At 38.9% G+C, this 16298-nt stretch overlaps 1 protein-coding gene across 1 annotated transcript in view; it reads left to right on the forward strand.

The window, feature by feature from the left end:
- Positions 1–16298, forward strand: part of mus201 (rad2 superfamily protein mus201) — a 296493-nt gene that overhangs the window by 207736 nt on the left and 72459 nt on the right. The gene's annotated exons all lie outside the window — the stretch shown is intronic.

Consider the following 16298-nt stretch of genomic DNA (forward strand, 5'->3'; position numbering starts at 1 on the left):
TGTTCCAGTTGCACATGTTATGTCGATCTGGTACTTATCTAATTCCTTAGCTAGCTCCATTTCTTTGCCATTGAGGCTTCTTATGTTCATAGTACCGATCTTTAACTCTGGTGATGTTGAGTTGGGGTTTGTTTTCAGATTTGTTCCAGTAGCTGACTTTTCGCTCTTCGCCCTGGTTCCCTGGCGAAAACAACGGGGACCTTGTTTAACCGGGTGACGCCCCAGCTGGCATGAAATTTTGTCATGTTGTACCGTCATTTTTTTATTTTGGTTTAACCAGTAAGAATACAATTTGGTCGGCTAAATCCCAAATTGCCAGCCCATCCTCGTTCGTTCAGTATCCAAGTAGATACCCAACAGGGTGCACCACGAGAAGGTGAGGATTGGACATTAGGTCAGAAGCCCTGGTATGTTCTCTGCATTCCTTTAAAGGCTATAACTGAGAGGAGACCTCCACATATAGCTTTGACCCTTAAGCACCCCATCTTTGTTTTCTAAATTTTAAAACCTTACATTTTGCATCACTGAACTGGCATCCCCACTCTTGTGCCTATTCACTCAGTACATTTAAGTCTTTGTATAAGGTTGCAACATCTCTATACCTCATAGTTCTTCCCAATTTTGCATCATCTACAGACAACTGAATATTCACATTTCTAATCTTTCCCAATATCATTATCATACAGGTTAAAGAGCAGTGACCCTAAAACAGACTCCTGAGATACTCCACTAGTTACTGTCCCTTCTGGGATATTGCTTCCTGTTCACAACTTGCTGACATCTATCAGATAGCTAATTTCCAGTCCATTGTATTAGTCTGATATACAATCTCATCTTCTCTAGTTTGACTATCAACTTATATGGTAATCTGTCAAAAGCTTTTGCCAAATCTAAGCATACCATGTAGCCATCTCTGTCATCCAATGCAGCTGTCACTTTATTGTAATAAGTAGATTACTAAAATATGCCCTCTCTTTGGCAAATCCTTGATGTCCATCAAAGATAACATCACTGTTGTCAACCCAGTTCTGGATCCTTACCTTCACTAGCCTCTCTGACACTTTAACTACACCACTTCCATTTGCAACTTCCAGGGATGGCCCCTTGTCCTTGTTTCTTCCCTTCATTCTACCATATGAAAAATCTCTTCTGTATTAATATGATAATAACCATTCAACATCTTAAGTGTTACAGTCATATCCCCACCCCTCTTTGTTTTCTGTCCACCAAACTCTGCAGTCTGCATACTTTCAGTCTTTCCTCATAATCAACATTGTACAGTCCTGATCTCATTTTCCTTCTTCAAGGTTACTTCATCCCTTTCAATTCCTGGTGACCAGATCTGAGCACAGAGATCAAGATGTTTTCTGATCAAAGCATTATACAATGGGACTACCACACTTTTATCTCTTACAGTCAGTGCTCTCCCTCTTCAACATGAGAGCAATTCTCTGAGATGTCTGCAAAACCTTTGCAATATGTCCTTGGGACTTTAAATCTCTATCCACAATCACCCCAAGATCCCTTGCTTCCACAACTTCTATTATAATTCTGCTTATTGAGTATGAAGCATCCCAAGTTTTAAACCCTTATATTTAGTTGCATTAAATTGACAACCACTTTTCTTTGCCAAGCTTTCCAGCTTATTCAAATCCTGTTGATGAACCAAAATATCAGCACTATTACTAATAATCCCCCAAGCTTCACATCATCTGCAAACACAAACTGAATATCTCCCTGTAGTCCTGTGACAATATCAGCAACATAAAGATTGAACATTAATGGTGCCAGTACTGAACCCTGTGGAACTCCACTTGTAACTTTCCTACTCCCTGATTCGGCTCTCCCATATACAACTCTCTGATATCTATCAGAGAGCCAATACAATCCACTTAACTGATATCCAAACCCATATCTTGCAATTTAAAAATCAATTTGTCATGTGACACCCTGTCAAATGCCTTTGAAAAAAAAAAAAAAAGATAGCATATTCCTTACCCTGATTCACTGCTCTTGTTATTCAATAGTAAAAGGTAACCAGATTACTAAAACAAGAATGCCCCTTAACAAATCCATGCCTGGTCTGCATAAATAATATTACTCTCATCTGCTTAATTCTGTATACGAGTTCTTATGAATTTCTCTAAAATTTTACAACTACAGAAGAAAAACAAACAGACCTGTAGTTTGATACCTCCATTCCATTCTACCACCATGCTTATGCAATAGTACTATCTCACCTTCCTTCCACTCTCCAGGAACCTGCCCCATTATAAGACTTTCATTAAACAGCCAAGTTAATAGCACAGTCATTTCCATAGCACATTCCCTTAAAACATCTGGTGAAATTCCATCTAGTCGCCCTGCTTTATTGCTGTTTAGTATACTCAGTATTTGGAATACATCCTCTTTGTTCATTTCTAATACTTCACCACTCATTAACCTTCTAGGAGTAAGCCTGCCATACCAGAATGAAACACACTAATAAAGTGATCATTTAAATAGTTCAACTGTGTCATCTGCATTGGTCATCTGATTCCCATCTCCATACAGCAAGGTAATCTGTCCACTATTATTTTTCATCCTACTTGTGACATAGTAAAAAAACTCCTCAGCATTGTCCTTGGATTTCAGAGCTATTCTCCCCTCATATTCCAGTTTTTCTCTCTTTACAATGCTAGTCACCTTCCTTATTCTTGTTGAGAGGCTTATACGCTGGTTAGACATAATAACTAATATTTAAGGAATTGACAGCGTATACTGGAAATATAGATTAAATAAACTTTAATATACACTTTCCGATATTTCGGCGAACGTTACGTTGCCATCTTCTTGAGAACTTACTAAAAAGACACGTGCACACAAGTACTAATACAACAAATGAGACTGAGGCTAGGACGCTAGCGTTTTCCTAAAGTCCTGATGGTGCCCCCTGGCGGGCTATATTGATAGTTCTTGGCCTTTGGGCTGAAGTTCTTTTGATAAAAGTTTCCCAAATTTGGGGCAGTTTCATGCATCCAAATTTGTTGAGGTTTGGCATGTTCCTAAGGGCCGAGGCTGATTCCATGAATAGTCTTTCATACTTGAACTTGCTGCGGTGTATTACTGTGGCTTTCTTCCATCTTATTCTGTGGCGAGTATCCAGAGCGTGGTCTGCAAGCCCAGAGTGGCTGTACTGGTGAAATCGGATGTAATCCTTGTGTTCTGAGATTCTGATATTTGCTGTCCTGCCTGTTTGGCCAAAGTAGGACAGTTTACAGCTGCAAGGGACCTGGTATACACCAGGTAGGTCTAGGGGAAGTGGTTGGTCTTTGGTGGAGCAGATAAGGGATGCCAGTTTTCTATGTGGTCTGTAACAAGTGGTCAAGTCATGTTTTTTTAAGATTTTATTGATTTTTTCTGAGGTGCCTCTGATGTAGGGAATAGTGATGGATTTAGAGTAATCTTTTTTGTGAAGGGAAGGGGGTGGTGGGTTGTGGATAACTGGGTTAAGTATTTTTTGGAGGGGGTAGCCGTTGGCTGAGAAAGTGTCACGGATGTGATTTAGTTCAGTGGTTAGGGCTTGATTATTAGAACAGATTATTTTTGCCCTGTTGAATAATGTTTTAATAACTCCATATTGTTGTGAGGGGGGGGTGGGATTGTTGGTGAATGTATCTGCCTGTATGGGTGGGTTTTCTATAAACTGAGAAAACCAAGGTTCCATCAGGTTGGCGGGTGACTAGTGTGTCTAGGTTGGCCAAATCCAGACAACTTAACCGTCTGGCATTCCTAAAACGCTGCCGGGATAATCATGTCATCCCGAACTGTGTTAAATTCAAACACCGCTTCATCTCACAGAAAGCTCTCCGTATTTACAACCGCGCGAGCCAGGCATTACTTCGGGAGCAAATTACCGCTACACGCGGTTCCCTAGCCGATATAAACATCGCTATAACAACGCTGGAAAACGAGCTTTCACATACGCTGAATCACGAGCTTTGGTCGGTACTACATGACGTCTCGTGTACGGCAGCTAAAAAAGAATTTGAACGAGTACGAAGCCGACATATCAACAAGTTTGATAAACTAACAAAGAACTCGGCGCCCAAACTACAAACCAACACTGTGGTTAACCTATCGTCAGCTACCTTAAAGCCAGAAGCACTCCACGCTCTGTCACGTGGTCACAACTTCGCCATTGCTCCTAGGAAATTACCGGCCGAGGAATTAATGATTCAAATTGAACGCGGGATTCGCCAACTGCCCAACCACATCGCCAACGATATCAGATTGGATGTAGCCTGTGTTCTCAACAAAGCAAAACCTCCAAAATCCAACATATCCAGTAGTGAATACAAGGCACTACAAGAATTGAAAAGAAACAAAAATATAGTGATCACCAAAGCGGATAAGGGAAACGCCACTGTGGTACTTAATCTTAAAGATTACACAGGTAAGCTCAAAGCTTTATTATTAGATCGTTCCACTTACCTCCCCATTAATTACAATCCCACCAACTCACAAATTAGAAAACTCCATAGGTTCCTTAAGAAGGTCACTTCTTGGCCTGTGGAGATTACTAACAGAATAAAACCCTATAACTCTAGACCCCCCCGCATATATGGGCTCCCAAAAATACACAAAGAAAATGTGCCATTACGTCCCATAGTGGATGGCATTGATTCCCCCACTTACAAACTAGCCAAGCATTTAGCCAAAGCGCTCTCACACTATACTGGCAATACACCATCACACATAAAAAACTCAGCCCACTTCAAAGCCAGTATAGGAAACCTTACACTCCAACACAATGACATAATGGTCAGTTTTGATGTCTCCTCCCTATTCACGAATGTCCCTCTCAAAGAAACCTTAGAGCTAATCCAAGCTAAATTTCCTCCCGATATCTCAGCCCTATTTCAGTTTACAATGAACTCAGGCTATTTCGTTTGGCAGGAAAAATTCTACAAACAGATAGAGGGGACAGCCATGGGTTCACCACTTTCCCCACCCCTGGCCAACTTCTTCATGGAGATGTTTGAAGAGAAAGCCTTAAACTCAGCCCCACAAAAACCTACCATATGGCTTCGCTATGTTGATGATGCTTTCGCTATTTGGCCACATGGCCCGGATTCACTCCTCTCCTTCCTAACACACTTGAACAACCAACACCCTAGAATCAAATTCACCCTGGAAAAAGAGGAAAACAATAACCTCCCCTTCCTAGACACACTAGTCACCCGCCAACCTGATGGAACCTTGGTTTTCTCAGTTTATAGAAAACCCACCCATACAGGCAGATACATTCACCAACAATCCCCCCCCCCCCCTCACAACAATATGGAGTTATTAAAACATTATTCAACAGGGCAAAAATAATCTGTTCTAATAATCAAGCCCTAACCACTGAACTAAATCACATCCGTGACACTTTCTCAGCCAACGGCTACCCCCTCCAAAAAATACTTAACCCAGTTATCCACAACCCACCACCCCCTTCCCTTCACAAAAAAGATTACTCTAAATCCATCACTATTCCCTACATCAGAGGCACCTCAGAAAAAATCAATAAAATCTTAAAAAAACATGACTTGACCACTTGTTACAGACCACATAGAAAACTGGCATCCCTTATCCGCTCCACCAAAGACCAACCACTTCCCCTAGACCTACCTGGTGTATACCAGGTCCCTTGCAGCTGTAAACTGTCCTACTTTGGCCAAACAGGCAGGACAGCAAATATCAGAATCTCAGAACACAAGGATTACATCCGATTTCACCAGTACAGCCACTCTGGGCTTGCAGACCACGCTCTGGATACTCGCCACAGAATAAGATGGAAGAAAGCCACAGTAATACACCGCAGCAAGTTCAAGTATGAAAGACTATTCATGGAATCAGCCTCGGCCCTTAGGAACATGCCAAACCTCAACAAATTTGGATGCATGAAACTGCCCCAAATTTGGGAAACTTTTATCTTCAGCCCAAAGGCCAAGAACTATCAATATAGCCCGCCAGGGGGCACCATCAGGACTTTAGGAAAACGCTAGCGTCCTAGCCTCAGTCTCATTTGTTGTATTAGTACTTGTGTGCACGTGTCTTTTTAGTAAGTTCCCAAGAAGATGGCAACGTAACGTTCGCCGAAATATCGGAAAGTGTATATTAAAGTTTATTTAATCTATATTTCCAGTATACGCTGTCAATTCCTTAAATATTAGTTATTAGTCACCTTCCTAGCCAAATCCCTATATTCCTCATGTAATAAAAGGGAACAAGCCGAGGGTGCTATGTCGTCGACATAGCACCCTCGGCTTGTCCTATCTCCGATCACTCGTCGAGAGTCCTCGATCTCCAAAATCTCCGAAGAAAACAGGAAAAAAGCCATGAGCTTGGCACGTATTGCCTTAAATACTTTTTCTCAGTGCCCTCTTTTCTGTATTGTTTTTCACACGATCCATAGCTTGCATTGCCCTTAGGTTGATCCCCTTGCTTTCCCTCCTTGCTATTAGGTGTTGTTTTCGAGGAAAAGCGCTTATGTCAGCCTTCCCCGTAAGCTACAGCCTTCGGCGTTATGACAGGTATTTGCAGCTTAGACGTAACCGTTGAACCTATTAGTCATTTCTTACCTGGCGACTTACAATTTTATGATAGCTTAGTAATACATAAATTAAGCCATTATCCCTTTACATGAAATGCTAATCTGACATTATTCTTGATTTTTAGCTTTCCGTTTTACAATAAATAAATTCCAATATATTACACATTCTGATATAAACTTTCACATACAATAATTTAGGTGTTTCTCATCTTCTACTGGTAAGCAGGTATTATGCAAATTTCTTTGTCATTTTGTAAAGCTTACATGTTAGATCCTGAATGAATAACTTGTCAAGAAGTTCTCCATTCAGTATCTGACACTAGACTCTTGAAACATTAGAATGCTGGGAAATTGGGCCACTTTCCTTTTCTTCGTAAACCATAGTATTTAAAACCATTATCTTACCTGCTCAGCTACATAACAAATATTAGACTTTACATATAAATTAAAGATGCCAAAAAATTATATTCTTGGTTTAATCCTTGATCCAAGCATATGCAAACAATGTTTGTGCATGAAGTATCTTAACGACTGGGCTACTTGTATGTAGAGACTAATGACCTCACATCAATTGCCTTAGTATCCCATAATGCAAAGCACACATCTTTACAAATGTGTATAATGCTATGCATTATGGGATGGGCTACTATGCAAACTGGTTTTGACCTTTATTTGAGATATGTTAAAGCGTGGGGGATACCTCTCCAAAAACTCTGAGTGATCTTGTAGATCACTCCATATCTCATTGAGCAATCCCAAAGAATTGCAACTAAACTCATCACTCTATAAAATCTGATAATATTGAAGTCTTGACAGATAATAGATTAATTTGGAGAAAAATAACTGTTTATAGGACGGTACTAATGATGTAACATTTTCATAACATACCCTGTAAGGGTACATCTCATGAATTTGATTATGATAATGATAAGCGGTAAGCCAGTTAATAAAATTTATATGGAATAAGGACGGATAATGGGTTCAAGAAGTGGTATGATAGACTTTGTATTTCCTAAAAATGACCTTCCACGATGAGTATTTTGACTCTATGGAGGCCTGGATAATAATAATAAGAGAGACATTAGTCATTATTGGAGTTCAAATTCATACAAAAGTGTTCAAATCAATTTTAACACATGGATCTAAAAGTCAAAATAAATTAGATTATCATTACTAATTATATGAAGAGCCAAAGGCTTCAATTCAGCGACATGAACTTATTTAAGTTAAGGGATATTATATCCCATATTGTTTCTTAGCCAAATAAGAAACTCAAAGAGTTCCATGCCGAATATAGAAACTATATAAAGTTCGGCGATTCCAAGTGTAAGCAAATACTTGGATAGTGCCGCACCTAATCCATTAGGTAGTGCAAGCTGAGGCAACTCATAGAAAGGGCGGAGCAAGCTCTGATCACTAATCTTGGTATTTACCCAAACATCGGGACTGTAGCAGATGAGCCATAATGTGAACTTAGCTCCTAGGAGCTGTATTATTGTTCAACATTATGAGAGAAGGTCACTACCCAGACCGGTTTCGACCTTTTTTGAGGTCTCATCAGTGAGTAGGTAGATCTAGTTAATACCAGGTTTGTAGCGAACAGAACTTACATTATTAACTAGGTCTACCTACTCACTGATGAGACTTCAAAAAAGGTTGAAACCAGTCAGGGTAGTGACCTTCTCTCATAATGTTTAACAATAATACAGCTCCTAGGAACTAAGTTCACATTATGGGTAAATACCAAGAATAGTGATCGGAGCTTGCTCCACCCTTTCTATGAGTTGTCTCAGCTTGCACTACCTAATGGATCAAGTGCAGCACTATCCAGGTATTTGCTTACGCTTGGAATCGCCGAACTTTATATAGTTTCTATATTCGGCTAAGAAACAATATGGGATATAATATCCCTTAACTTAAATAAGTTCATGTTGCAGAATTGAAGCCTTCGGCTCTTCATATAATTAGTAATTTATTAGGACACCTTCTTGGCAATTCTCATAAAAGGGATAAGTTCTGTTCGCTACAAATTTGGTATTAACTAGGTCTACCTACTCACTGATGAGACCTCAAAAAAGGTTGAAACCGGTCTGGGTAGTGACCTTCTCTCATAATGTTGAATAATAATACAGCTCCTAGGAGCTAAGTTCACATTATGGGTAAATACCAAGAATAGTGATCGTAGCTTGCTCCACCCTTTCTATGAGTTGCCTCAGCTTGCGCTACCTAATGGATCAGGTGTGGCACTATCCAGGTATTTGCTTATGCTTGGAATCGCCGAACTTTATATAGTTTCTATATTTGGCATGAAACTCCTTGAGTTTCTTATTCGGCTAAGAAACAATATGGGATATAATATCCCTTAACTTAAATTAGACTATCATGTTGAAAACTGGAGACTATAGGTTTGGAAAATTAATGGAGTGAACAAGATGGCATTAGTTACAGAAACATATCATACATCAAGAACATAATGAGTGTGGCTGGTCTTTGCTGGCATTGGAAATCGTGTTGGAGATCTTTCAAGTGAATTTGTTTAGCAGTTTAGAAAATTGATATTTTCTTCTAAACGATAAACTGAAGATGGCATCCATAAAGAAAGGTACGTCAATAGCACAGAAGGCTTCTGTACAAAAGTCTGGCTCTGCCTTGGATTTTTCGCAACGGATACATTGTGAAAACTTCTATATGTATGCACTGAAAAATGGGAAAGATTTCTGGACTGTGGGTAAATGAGAAGGAAAGTGTTAACGTATGTGAAAAGTGTCTGGATAGATTAGAGCAATTAGAAATGGGAGCAAACGTCGGGACTGTAGCAGATGAGCTTTGGCAGGAGTTAGTGAAAATAAAAAATGAAATGAAACATCTGGAAGAAGGTATTAAACAACTAAAGGGGAGATTGGCTGATGATAATGAGAAGGAGGAAGGTAATATATAGAAAGAGTCAAAGGATAGTCGTATATCAGTGTACGGGTACTCAATCATTAGAGTTGTGATTACTAATAAAGTGCACTAAATATGCTTTCCTGGTGGAACAATGAATCAAATAACTAATGCGTTGCAGGAAAAGAAATAATACCTGTCATCAAAATTAGTGGTAGCATGGGCACAAATGACTTGGTTGGTGAGAAAAAGAATGTTGATAGAAACTTGAGGAAGTTGTTGCAACAGGTAAAGAAGAATAGTGTTGTTGGGAAAGTTGCCTAGATATAACAGAATTGAGAAGGAGAGCGGAGATAATGACTAGTAAGATGGTTGAGTTGTGTGAGGCAAAGGGGGTTCAATTTGTAAATCTGTGGAGTGAATTTGAAAGGAATTTGGAATGGTATAAAGCTGATGGGTTACATTTGAATGGGTTTAGTGCTGGATATTTAGAAAGGCTATTGTTTTCTGTGAAGGCACAGAGTCAAGAAGTTAAGGTAGCAAATGATCAGAGTCTACCTGTGAAACAGGAGAGCACAAATCAACAGATTGTACAGCAGGAGGAAGATGGATATGAGATTGAAGATGTGGTTGCAGCAGCACAAGATGATGGAATGCATAAAGGTGAGGATGAGACAGGTAGGAATGGAAATCAAAGTCAGGATCAGGGAAATGGGAGTGGTCAAACTGAAGAGAGAGGTGTAGTATAGCAGCTAGAATAGAGAATGTTTTTGCTGGTAGAATGGCCCCAAACACACAGATTTCAAATACTCAAATTTCAAAAACACAGTTTCAAATACTCCTTACACAAATGTAAAGAGTATTTGAAATGAGTGCTGAGTTTGTTGCATTGATAGAGATGGTATGCCCAAAAATAACTGGAATAAGTGACCACCATTAAGAAAAGGAAAACTACCTACCTTGGTCACATACTAAGGCATGAATTCCTACAAAAAACACTTCTAGAAGGAATGATACAAGGGAAAAGAAGAAGAGGAACAAAGAACAAATTGGATGGGAAATATTAAGGACTGGACCTTTTTGTACTATGAAGAATGCAAAAGAGAAGCACAAAACCATACATGGTGGAAGCTCATGGTTGTCAACCTCTTCGAAGGAGATGACATCTGACAAGTGCAAAGTTGGGTGAGGAGGATGTGGTGTCAGGAATAGAATTAGAAAGATATATAATTTTCTGGAAAGATAGAGATGTGAAAAGAGGAGGAGAGTACTGTTAATGATTGCAGAGGAATTGTGTTCGCAAAGTGTGGAAGTTGATAGTGCATGCACAGATTTTGAATCTGTGTGATGCAAAATTGAAATAAACAGGTTAGTATATCTGATAAGATATTGTTATAGGCCAGGGAATGCAGGGAATACTGATTGTGCAATGAAATGCTGAGGCAAATTAGTTGGGCATAAAAAAAGAAGGCGATACTGATGGGAAACTTTAATTACATTACAAGAATATAGACTGGAAGGGGGGGGGGGAGATAGTGTATGGGAGCAAGGAGAACGAGTTTGTGGAATTTCTGAGATAAGTATCTTTAGCAGCATGTGATTGAAGAAACTAGAGGCTTTAATGTTTTAGATTTGGTAATAACTTCTCAAGATGTAATTGTTAATGAAGTGTTGACACTGCTGCCTGTTTTGAGAGTGATCATGAGGTACTCATTTGGGAAGTGATGAAACACGAAAAGGTCACTGCCAAAAATGGATGCAATACATGGAAAGTCATAAGTATCTGATAAAAGCAATGTATGACTGCATACCAAGGGTTAAGCGAGTAAATATAGTAGGAGCGAAATGGATGAACAGTGAAATCAAGCAAGCTGTGCTGGAAAAGAAAATGTTATGCAGGAGGTACAAGACAGTATTGATGATCAGATCCATGAAGAGTATAAAGTGCAGGCTAGAAAGGTGACGTGCATGGTAAGGAAAGAAAAGGTGCAGTATGAGAGGAGATTGGCTGGTCAGGCCAAGGTTAACTCAAGGGAATTTTTCCGTTTTTTCCGTTACATGGCAAGCAAGAGGAAGAAATAATTATGACAGATTAACATTGGTGGATAGTCATGGCAGCAGACTAACAGGTGCAAAGGATATAGTGGAATTATTGAACGATCACTTTATCAGCATATGTTATACTGGTGTAAATGATCCGTGCAATATATAAAACAGAGGTAAATATTAGGAGAATTGGAAGTGAAAGAAACAGAGGTATATCAGATGTTGGTTGGGTTAAATATGAATATGGCTGTGGGAATGGATGACATATCACCACAGTTGGCTATGCCCTTGACCTGGTTATTTAATGAAAGTCTTGCAGTGGCTAAGGTGCCTAAGGAGTTGAAAGAAGACAAAATAGTACCACTCCACAAGCATGGTTCAAAGACAGAAGTCTCCAACTATAGGCCAGTCTGTATAACTGCAGTTGTGGTCAAGATGTTGGAGAGATCGGTAAGAAATAGAATACAGAATTGGGTTGATGGACATGGCATTCTTTATGAAAGTCACTGTGGATTTGTAAAGGGTAAGTCCTGTTTCAGTAATTTACTTGCATTTTATGATAAGGTGATGAGTGTGTTGGATATGGGAGAATCATATACAGTGATATTCTTAGACTTTGCAAAAGCGTTTAATAGATTACCACTTGGTGTACAAGCTGCAGAGGATGGGAATAGATAGTATATTGGTTAGATGGATCAGAGATTGGCTCTCTGAATGATACCAGCAAGCTGTATGCTGGAGCAATGTCTCAAAAAAGAAGGGTTACCAGTGGCATGCTCCAGGGTTCTATTCTTGGGCCCCTGCTGTTTAACTTGTTTGGAAACGATATATCATGTGGACTGACTGGGGATCTTCAATTATTTGCTGATGATGCAAAGTTGGGAAGAATTATAAGTAGCACTTCTGATGCTGAATCCCTTTTGGAAGATTTGAATAGATTTTTTACTTGGACAAAAGAGTGGGATTTTAGTTTTAATACAATAAGTGCAAGGTGTTGCATTTTGGAGTGCAGAAATATAAGGCTATGTACTATATTGATGGTGCCGTACTGCAGGAAGTGGATGAGATTAGAGATTTGGGAGTGATGGTTGATAGTAGACTGAAGTTTAGAGGGCATATTGCTAGTGTTGCAAAGGCTGCACATCGTAGTGCTGCTATGATAAGAAGTACACTAACATGTAAGGATAAGGAAGTGGTTGTGCCACTGTATAAGGCACTGGTCAGACTACACTTGGACTATTGTGCTCAGATCTGGTCACCTGGTTTTCAATGGGATGTGGAGACATTGAAAAGGGTCTAGACATGAGTGACTAAGACAATATCAGGAGTTTGGAATGCTGGCTATGGTGAGAGGTTGAAGAAATGTGGATTGCAGAGTTTGGTGGATAGGAGGAAGAGAGGTGATATGATAGAGACATTTAAGTTAGTGAGAGGATTTTATCAGATTAATGCAGAGGGGATTATAAAAAGAGGAGAAGGTGAGAGGGGAAGAACTAGAGGTCATTCCTGGAAATTATGTAAAAGTGTGGTAAAGCAGGGTGAGGAGTAGATTTTTTTACATGGAGAATTGTATGAATGGAACACATTTTCAGAATATGTTGTTAATGCAAGGAGTGTTAAGGTTTTTAAGATTCTGTATCATAAATATGTTGTCAGTTGAATTGAGTCTGTCGACTCCATGGAGTGTGTAATAATAATAATAATATTTCTATCAGCATAGCAATACATTCCTTGAAAATATATATCAGGAAATAATGATGCTATAACAGACTTGTGTCTGGTCTCTAGGGACCAGAGAGATAAGTTTTACAGCCCGGCATTCGCTGTAGTGAATTTAAGGGAAAAAATGCTGACCTCTTCCCAGCCTACCACACACATGCTATGAAACAGATGTAGGAAACAGAACAAAGGAAATTAAAAATTGAGAAAGAAATCACTACATACAGAACACAGGAAATTGCAAAAAATTGTATGTTAATAACAGAACAAAAGATTGGCAGGAATCATACATAATTCCATAAAATGGTAACATGAAAAAGTACAAATACAAACAATAATGGGAGGCATAAGAACTAGTTGAGTAAGAAATTATATAAATGAAAAATCCAGAAATAGCATTTAAATTTCAGAATGTTACATTAGTTGGTCACTTACCTGAAACCTTCATAATGAACCCATATGTGCAGTGTACCATTGAAATCAAAAATGGTCTGAAAACTTAACTTTACAGCAGTTAACTTTACAAATGATCATTTTCAATTACATAGAGTGATGAAAACTAGTTTGCATTAGTCAGCCTGAGGGAAAGAGATAAGTGATTGACATAGCTCCTGTAAATGTCAACTTCTAATTGGATAGACTTCCAGCGATGTACAGAATCGCCACAGTTTGTGTTTGAAAGATTCTTTATCCATAAGGTAAAAGAGTGCATATTTCTGATTTAAAATTCTAGTTTTTGATGTAATTTTATATTTTAATGGTATATTCTTGCCCATAATTGGTTCATTATGAAGATTTGGGGTAAATGACATTAATTTAATAAACTACTGTAAAATAAATTTAATTCTGGATTTTCATTTTTATTATTTCATATTCTTCTACTTCTTTCTTATGCCACACCTAATTGTGCATTTGTATGAGGTGCTGTCAAAAAAAAAAAAAAAAAAAAAAAAACTGGACTCTATGAGATACTCGGCTATAGATCGAGTTACAATCTCATGCCACCATGTGTCAGTAGCATACACTTTGAGTCAACCTGTCATGTGTTATTGAGCTGTGTGTGCACTTTAACTTGTAATGCTCATTATTCTTACTACTTGTTTGCTGTTCTGCGATTTCGCCATGAATGTGAAATTAGAACAAAGGGCAAATGTGAATTTTGCATAAAACTAGGGATATCTGCCACAGAGAAACTTGATTACTTCATAAGGCATATGAAAACTAAGCCATGAGCTGAACTCAGTGTTTTGAGTGGTGCTCATGTTTTAAGAAGGGTTTCTGCCCTTGGAGGACAATGAGAATCCGGGATGACCATCCACCAGCACAACTCATGAAAATGTGGAAAAACTTCAACAGATCATCCGTGCAGATTGACACATCACCATCCATCACCATCCAGGATGTTGCTGACGTAGTTGAGATTTCATATGGAGCTGCTCAAATGATCGTCACAAGAGATTTGAATGTGCATCGCGTCACTGCCAAGTTCATTCCCTGTGTCTTGACTTCTGACCAGAAGGATCACTGTGTCAATGTCTGTCAAGATCATCATCAAAAGGCTAATTGTGACCCAACCTTTATTTCAAGGATCATCACAGGGGACAAGACTTGTGTTTACAGCCATGACCCATTGACAAAACAGCAACCATCACATTGGAAGAATCGACATTCCCCGAAACCGAAGAAGGCAAGTCAGGAGGGCAACAAAGAGCGTTTTTTTTTTTTTAAACATTAAGGGGGGATTTTGCACCAAGAATTTGTCACACCCAGTCAGATGATTAATGCAGAATACTTCTGCAACATTTTAAGGTGGTTGAAAGAAGAGTTCATTGCAAAAGACCAGAACTATACCGCAGCTGCAACTGGCTCCTCTGCCATGACAACACTCCCTAACACAGCACCATAAAAATGCAATAATGTTTGGTGGCCAACAGCATGATAGTCATCCCACATCCTATTTTCTCACCAGATTTAGCCCTTTGTGACTTCTTTTTGTTTTCAAAAATGAAATTGAAGCTGAAGGGGTGGCAGTTCAACACCTTTAAGAAGATCCAAGATGAACTGCAAGCGGTGCTTGATGTGCTTCAACAAAAAGACTTATGGGAAGCATTTGAAGCATGGCAAAAGCAGTGGGATCACTGCATGAACTTGGAACGGGACTACTTTGAAGGGGTTTGAGTTCAAATTTAAATTGAGTGAGTTGTAACTAGTCTGTTTTTTTTATGGCACCTCGTACATTTTCATGTTGTAATTTTTGTGTGCTTTATATATGGTTCCTGTCAGTACTTTGCATATTTTCAATATATGGTTTCCTGCCGTTTATTTTATTTTATTTCCTGTTTATTTCCTTTCTTTTATTTCACTGAGTTCTTCCTTTGTGTTCTGTTGTCAATGTATGATTTCCATTGTCTACTGATTGTGACATCATTTGCTACAAAATTCATTTTGCTATCATGAGGGTTTGAGTTTTTACCATTTGTAATATTGAGCTTAAAATAGCATTGGTTCTGTGGAACTTTTTCATAATTCGTTATAGTGCATCATTTTGTTATAACGGTGTTTTCTGTAGTGCATGCATGCATGCTGCTGCTAGTTTTTCTCTTTCAGTTGTTTCCGACTATAGGTGATTTTGTAGGCATTGCCTACAAAGCATTCCTGGTGAGATTTTACGATTGATTGATTTCCCCCAACCCCCTAATTTTATCCAGGCTCGGGACCAGCATATGGCTAGGACATATTTGATGACTAATTGATGTGTGTTTATGGGGACGATTTGGCTGTTCTGGGAGATGAAACACCCAAGTTTCTGGGTAAAAAATACCCTACCTCTGTATGAGACCGGCTAACTCACCTCTAGTCGAAAGAGACCAGATAAATGTTCCTCACGTCACTGATGGGAATTAAACCCGGGTCTTTGTAACCAAAGGGCTTTAGAGGCTCTAGTGCATGCATACTCTAATCCAAATTGTTAATTCTTACAAATTCGTTTAGCATCCGATAGATACCTGATAATTGGACACACCATGAAAATTAAGTTTTGCATGTTATGTTAAAGCCCTTGGTTCTTTAC

Source organism: Typopeltis vanoorti, chromosome 22, assembly GCF_054136105.1.
Source record: "Typopeltis vanoorti isolate ZY-2024b chromosome 22, IOZ_Tvanoo_1.0, whole genome shotgun sequence".
Lineage (NCBI taxonomy): Eukaryota > Metazoa > Arthropoda > Arachnida > Uropygi > Thelyphonidae > Typopeltis > Typopeltis vanoorti.